Source organism: Durio zibethinus, chromosome 14 (genome assembly GCF_047325235.1).
Source record: "Durio zibethinus cultivar Kanyao isolate XHJ-2024 chromosome 14, ASM4732523v1, whole genome shotgun sequence".
Classification (NCBI taxonomy): Eukaryota; Viridiplantae; Streptophyta; class Magnoliopsida; order Malvales; family Malvaceae; genus Durio; species Durio zibethinus.
In genome coordinates this window covers 13,493,704-13,499,837 of record NC_143175.1, presented here as the reverse complement: position 1 = coordinate 13,499,837, position 6,134 = coordinate 13,493,704, and the positions used below count along the sequence as shown (strand labels likewise).

Sequence of the window (6,134 nt, the reverse complement as noted above, 5' to 3'; positions counted from 1 at the left end):
ATAAATGAGACAACAATGGTAGCCAAAAATGAGAAAACGAGAGAAAGCACAGCTGAAGGTGTAAAGAAGAAAACAAAAAGCTGTAAAGACCTAAACTAGCCTTCAATTTTTTTAAGACTTTAAAAACATGAGCAGCAAAATTGAGATAGGATTACTTTTATAGTAAGTATAGATTTAAATTGGATTGGTTTAAAAAATTTAGAAATAAAAATTTTAGTTTGGTTCAAAGTTTACTTTAAAACCAAATCAAACCAATTCATATTCAGCTAATTTCATTTGGTAGAAAAAATAATATAAAATAAAAATTTTAATCTAATATATATATTTTTGAAATTATAATCATAATTAAGTATTACACTATATAATCAATTAAATAATCAATATTTTATTATAATAAAATTATAATGATTGAATAATTCAACTAACAAAATAAAATATAATTAAATAATCAAATCTATACAGTAAAATTTAAATTTAAATAATCAGAATTTTAATTAATCTAATAATTGAATTACATTACCATATGTGTTATTTTATATATCAATTATTAGATTAAAGCATACATAAATGTAAGTACGACAGAACAAAAAAAAAAAAAAAGGAATATGCATGCGTAATGCAAGTCATTATTTTTTGAGGAATGCTAGGAGCAGTCACCGCCAGCAACCACTTTTGAACACTCGGTTCACTAAAGAGTAACGTCATTCACTACTTTAACTTGTAGACAGACAACTACTTATAACAAATGATCTTTTTATTTTAGATTTTTTTCTTTTACTAGAGTACTTTTACCTTTTATTTCTTCTTTTTCTTGACCTTCCTATACATTGGGATTAGAAACTAGAATTCCAATCCGCCATTAATGAAGTTTTTCTGATCCTTCTCTAAGACTCACACTTCAAATCGCTCACTGACTTGTTAGTTGTCAGTATTTAAGATCTTTTGTGTTTTTGCAGCCTAAACATGCGCTTATTCAAGCTCTTTGTGTTTTTTTAGCTTAAACAAGCCCTTAAATTGTAGAAATCCATCGATTTTTTTCTTCAATTCTCCTATTCTTCTTGTATTGGGTTCTCATTTAACTTTTTATTATTTTTTTAATTCTCCTACTTTTTTTTCCTCTTTTTTGTAAAGAAAAAAGAGAGTTCTTTTTTTAAATAAAAAAATTGATATCTTTTTCATGCAAATAAAATTTATATATTTACTTATCACTTTAGAAAATAGTCTAGTTAGGAAAAAAATAAAAAATTTATAGATACTATAAATTTGGTTTATTTCTTTGAATTCTGATATAATATCTTTTTATGATGAAACACTAATGTTCCATTTATTTTGGATTTATAAAAAATTGAGATAGAATTGATTGAATATATTTTAGACTTATAGAAAAAATTGAGATGATTCTTTTATTTAGAAATTGAGATTAAAATTGAGAAAAAATTTATTAGTACTTGAAAAAATATTATAAAGAAAAGAGATAACAAGGATAATTTGGTCTTTGTAAAAAATATTTTAGATGGAGAAAAAAAAGTATAACTAAAAGTGTAAATGATACATTAGTATTAATAAATTTTTTAAGTTTGATTCAAATAAAACTCAAATTCGATTTGATTATTATCGAGTTGAATTTGAGTTCAAGTAGTTCGAATCATCGATCGAATCGAATTCGAATATTCTTATATCATGTTTAAGTAGCTTACGAACTTAATCAAATTTTTATATTTAAATTTTTTTTATTATTTTAATTAATAAAATATCTCGAATTCAAATTTGAGTTCGAGTTCAAATTCGAACATAAATAATCGAATTTTTGTCGAATATAAAAATTGAACTTCTTTTTATATATTAATCGAATTTAATCGAACAAATTCGAATAATTCGATTTTAATTATGAATGAATTCGAATTAAAAAATAAAATTTAATTAAATTTAAATTAAATATAAAATTACGAATTAAAAATTAAATTTAAACTTAAATTTTTTATTATATCGATTCGATTACACCTCGTATATAACAGCTTTCACTCTTTCAATTATATAAAAAAAAAAAAAAAAAGCAAGATGAAATTTTACCGAAATAATAGATGACAGGTTTTCGAGCTTAAAACTAGGGATGGCGTGAAACTATAACTGTTTGAGTATTTAAGAGTGACGGTAAAAATGACTGCTCCGAGCATTTTTCTTCTTTTTAACCCAGCCATTTGGTCATCTTTGGTCATCCGGCCTTGACTAACAAAGCGGATATTAAATCCGGCGAGCCAGAGAACTCAAACTGGCAAACTTCCTACTTCCTGAAAAACCTCTTGCCAAAATAATAATAATAATGAAAAATAACCAGAAAACGGCACCGTCGCATTCGTCTTCTCACGTATATTATTATTTTAATAGAAAACTTTCTCTCAATTCATTTAGGTGGCTCGGCCTCGATTCCCTCCTTTCGCTACCCTAAAAGAAGACGAAAAAAAAAAAAAAAGCCTTGGTCTCTAATTGTTCCAACCTTTACCTCTTTCTCACCCAAACCAAAAGAGCCTCTTCAATTTTCTGTAAATCAGACGGTTCATCTTTCCCGTCATCAACTCGCATCAACGGCTTTCAAGCGCCTCCATCTCCATCGCCGTCTCCGTCGCTCTCCCAAATCACCTCTTCCACTTTCGTCCGCCTCCGTTACGACACCGCTGTCGCAGTCGCCGTCGTCTTTATCATCACTAAAATCTCGGTTGTCCATTTGCGTCCAAAAGAAAAAGCTCTCTTTAGGAGCCAATGCGGCGCTTTCGGTGGTGAAGAGGAAGAGGTCTGCGAGGATAGAGACACCGACGGTGTTAAGCTGGGGCGGAGACTCTGAGAGGAGAGGAGGAGTGCAGGTGGAAGGGGAAGGTTATTATGTTTATTGTAAGAGAGGGAGAAGAGGGAAAATGGAAGACCGTTACTCCGCTATTTTTGATCTTAACGGAGATTCTAAAAGGGTATTTCTGCCTCTAATTTTCTTCTTTGAATCAATTTTCCTGTATTATTACTTTTTGCTTAAATAAATCGAGAATTTTTTAGACAAAACCGTTGATCAAAGCCGATAATACGCCTCCATAATTAAAAATTTAAAGGCTTTGATTTTTTGCAGGCTTTCTTTGGTGTTTTTGATGGGCTTGGGGGTTCAAAGGCAGCTGAATTCGCAGCAAAGAATTTAGATAAGAAGGTAATAGCGGAGGTGTCAAAAAATTTCGGAGATTCAATTGAAGATGCAATTAAAGAAGCTTACTTAACCACAGACATGGATTTTCTGAAGGAAGATGTGGGTGGTGGTACTTTGTGTTACTGTAGAGATTCATAAAGGTGATCTTGTTGCATCTAATGAGGTGATTGTCGTGTCAAAATACAGTCCCTGTTTTGATGTTTAATTTGTAGGTTGGTTATGTGGATTGTTGCCATGGTGTTAGGAGAATTCAAGGGTTGCTTGTTGTATCGAGAACACTTGGAGATAAACATCATAAACAATGTATAATTGCAGAATCAGAGACTAAAATGATAAAAATTAAGCATGGGTGTGAGTTTTTGATCCTGGCCTCAGATGGTCTTTGGAATAAGGTATATGTTAGACCGTAGATGCTTATATAATTGCTTTTTTGAACCTCCTTTGATGATCCCTTTTGAGTTATTATGATGTCAAATTGAACTTTGTCTTGCCTTTCAGGTTACCAACCAAGAGGCAATAGATTTAGTTCGACCTTTCTGTGTAGGTGTTGATAAGCCTAAGCCATTTTCTGCTCGCAAAAAGGCTCGCTGAATTGTTTATCATGGAGAGGCTCCTTTGATGATATTAGTGTGATGATAATTCCGCTAGAACTCTTCGTTTCTGGACTTGTCAGGGGGAAGACTTGTTTAGATGCGAATCGGGAAATATTTTGCTGCTCCTGCAGGTCTTCCATTTTGAATCAGAAACTTGCAGCTATTGAGCTAAGAAGACCAGATACACTTTTGAAATTGCATCATCCATTACCCCGTCGAAAATGGCAATTGGTTGTGGTAATGGCAGGTAGCGGTGGCTGCTTTGTGGGTGGTGGTTGTAGTTTTAACATGGACATTACTGTGTTTTAAAGATGCCATTGTAGTATGCCAAAAGTTCTTGCAGATCATCAGACTGATCATTTCCCCATGCCAATACTTGAGGTCCAATGGTTCCCATCACCGTGTTATCCGCAAGACAGCGATTGCCTTGTCAAAAGAAAGAAGGTGATATTGACTGATCAGGGATCCTCAAATAGTTTGTTATAATCATTAGCACCCCCTGATATGATAATAGTTCTTAAAGATAGAAGTGGAGCACTTGTAGCTGCTGGCCATGGTCAACCCTACAAGTTGCCATGTTGACTAACTTAGCATTCAATTGTTCCAAAGTCAAGAAATGGCTTCTGAATAGTTGTTAGACCAGACGGGTCATGCTTGGCACTTTTCCAATAATGGATGAATCATGAATGGTTTCTGAACGCTCTTTATTTTAGTAGTAATGAGTAATGATGCTATTAAATTAATTCATATTGCCTTCTTTGTCCGTTGAAAATGCAATTTAGCTCTTTTTAAAGTAATAATAAAAAAAGAAGTATTTCTTCTTGTTAGCATGGGATGCTTTAAAAATAATGATTGGTAGAATGTATGCTATATTGTGGTTTAAAGTCATGGGGGATTTGAGGAAATGGATGATGAATCATTTAGGACATGTTGGTTCAGTCTTTCAGATTGGTTTGGTATATCTTTGATTCCTTGTAACTTCAAACAAAATCAATTTTTTTATGTGTATTTTGTTAGAGTTTTCATCCGTGCAAACTTTTGTGAAACTAATAGGTCGGACAAATCAAAGCTTGAAAATGAGTTTAGTAAAAGAACTTGAAATGCAGTCTCAGTTTTTTTTTTTTTTTTTTTTTTAAGAATTAAACGTATCTTTTAATTTGTTTGAATCAGAAACAAGCTTCAGTGCATGGGATCCATTTAAAAAAAAACACGTAACAAATTCACCCAAAGAGTAGCGCGGCAGGTTATCCATTTTTCACAAGAAGTAATTAGTACGGTCGGTAAAAAATTTCCTTTTCTTGTCAATTTGGGTATAATCCATATAGGTTTAATCCTTATAAGGAGTATTAAGAGAAAAAAAAAATACATTTTTAAAATTGTCTGAAAACATAAATATGAAAGAGTGCATTTTTTAGATTGTTAAAAAAAGATTAGATCTAGACATATTCTAATGATATTAATGGTTAAATTATCCAATTAATGTTCGCTAAACCGAGGCTGTTAATCGTAAGTCCCAGTTGACATCTTTTTTTGAGAAACCCAGTTGACAATCTTGACTTAACATCAACAACAACTGGGAATTTCTAAAACAATTCTACCAAACCAACCACCGTCTGGCTCGAGGGAAGACATCAACAATCAAAGGGATTAAATATAACTCGACCCATGCTCAACCCGTTTCCACCCCAAATAAAGAGACAATTTTGGGCATCTTTTTACAAAGTGCAAACCAGCATTTTCATGGGCTTTTACTTTTCTTGTTAGATATCCATGTCAAGGATTTTGGCTAAAAGAATGCCAGAGATTCTTTTGCTTATTCCAAACAAAAGAAAATGACAAAAGATTACGGGATTCAAATATCAAACGCCCATGTCATTCGCTCCCAACTCCTATCTCATTGACAATCAAAGTAATTATAACTTTGCTTGGGAATTACAGTTTGTTCCGTATATAAAAAATTTTGTATAGATTGGGAACCCAAGGTGGCGAACACTTTAATTCTAATAATTGTTTGTTCAAAGATCACTCATATTCATGGAGAAAGTATAAATTCCCAAGTGCTTTTACATTTTTTTTTTGGAATTATTAAGGAGCCGGAAAGACGCGGATGGCTTACAAGCATACTTTGATAATTCCATGTACCCCTGGTCAACACCAACAGGGAGTTAAATAGAATCCCAGAAACAGAATGATCTGTCATTTTCAAAATTTTCTTTTTAATATAAAATATATTTTACGATGTAAGAATTATTGGATTGTGTGCAATTACATGATATTAACGTCTAATTCTTATGGTTATTAAAGATGTGATCTATTTTGTTGGTATGGAGCTGTCCAACGATGTTAAAAGTTAAAAA

General features: G+C 32.0%; 1 pseudogene across 1 annotated transcript; it reads left to right on the top strand.

The window, feature by feature from the left end:
* Positions 1-2,446: 2,446 nt before the first annotated feature.
* On the top strand, positions 2,447-4,536 carry LOC111294806 (putative protein phosphatase 2C 30 pseudogene; annotated as a pseudogene). The gene is made up of 3 exons (XR_016327565.1): positions 2,447-2,960; positions 3,113-3,576; positions 3,683-4,536. The product of XR_016327565.1 is annotated as a putative protein phosphatase 2C 30 pseudogene (transcript).
* Positions 4,537-6,134: the final 1,598 nt, after the last annotated feature.